This window comes from Lotus japonicus, chromosome 2 (genome assembly GCF_012489685.1).
Source record: "Lotus japonicus ecotype B-129 chromosome 2, LjGifu_v1.2".
Lineage (NCBI taxonomy): Eukaryota > Viridiplantae > Streptophyta > Magnoliopsida > Fabales > Fabaceae > Lotus > Lotus japonicus.
In genome coordinates, this window is record NC_080042.1 from 9,259,285 (window position 1) to 9,260,767 (window position 1,483).

Consider the following 1,483-nt stretch of genomic DNA (forward strand, 5'->3'; position numbering starts at 1 on the left):
TTTGAGCTTTTCTAAAATTGTCCGATTTCTCTGATTTCTCGCTTGGGTTATGTTCCTTATGTTCCCCTGAGTCTAAAACCTCTGTCAGTAAACTCTGATTGCGATTCAGTTGTCCAGGATCTGAAAAATTGACTCAAAACCCTTTTTGTCTCACATTTCGAAACTTTATTGTCGAAAAGACTTAATCTGACTTCGTGCCTTTAGGATTTGTTGTCACGGATGTCATGAGGATCATTGCTGTCAAATTTGTTTTCAGAACTGATAACTTTGAAGTTTTGAGCCTTTATTTTGGACCAAAATGCCCCTGCGTAGTCGTATTTCGACCCGATTGTCCGAAAATTGTTCTAACAGTTTCTTTGCCTTAGTTTTACCCTAAAACTACCTTGTAAATTGATTTGATCGAAGAAAAAGAGCCGAAGCCCTTTTTCCTTTGAGGCCGTGGACTATTTCCTTTAGGGGGAGTTTTTCGGTTTCGAAAACTTGTCTTTTCGTACCTGATTGTCCTATTCTGAAGCTTTAATGCTTTGTCTATCGTTTATGTATTGTTTTGCGATCGAACTAATCGATTTTGTTTGGATTCTGCTTTGTTTTTCTCCGAGGTTCAGTTGAGGGAACTTTGGAAGACTCAGAGCAATTGTTTGAGGAGAACTTTGTTTGCGAAGCTGGAACAGCTCGAGGTTAGGGCAACTTGCTATATTTAGCTATGATTGCATGATAGGCGTCGATAAATTCGACTTATGCTTTATCTGATGTTGTTTATGATGATGATTTATTGTTATGATTGTTTTCATAACTTATGATATTGATGATGTGTTGAATTGAGCGTTTTGACGCAACTTCGGAGTGGAGGTTCATTGACCTGGTGATCTTTGACATTTCGGGTTGGATGAACAACCCTAGGCAAGTCCGAATGTGGGGTTTGAGACTTAGCCATTTGTTGGGATTCGTTGGAATTCCTAGACTTTCCCCGGGAAATGTATTTTGGGTGGTTGAATTTTGGAAACTTAGAATGATAGAGCTTTCGAAAAATAAAGACTTGGGAAACTTAGACTTTGAGAAATAAACTCATAATTTGACTAATTTGAATTGAAATCATTTTTATTAACGTTTAAGCATAGGAGAACTGAAGGGGAAAAATATTTACGAAAGGCGGGGAAAAGTCGACCTTTGTTGTGGGTTTGGAGAGTTATCGGAATTGGGAAAGCCACTAAGGTGAGCTATGGTGATGATTGAAAGTCACCGAGTACGTTAGTACTCTTGGGGAGTGTTGTGGAGCCGTGTTGTATTGACCGACACCTAGTGCTCTTGTTGTTTGGGCTGTGTTGTATTGACCGACACTAGACCCTCGTGTAATCTTGTTGGTGGAGTTGTGTTGTATTGACCGACACTAACTCTTGGGTTGTTTTGAGTTTGGGTCGGAGCAGTTTTTGACCATCGAGATTTGATGAGTCAGATGACTCAAGAAGTCATCAAGGGTGATCGC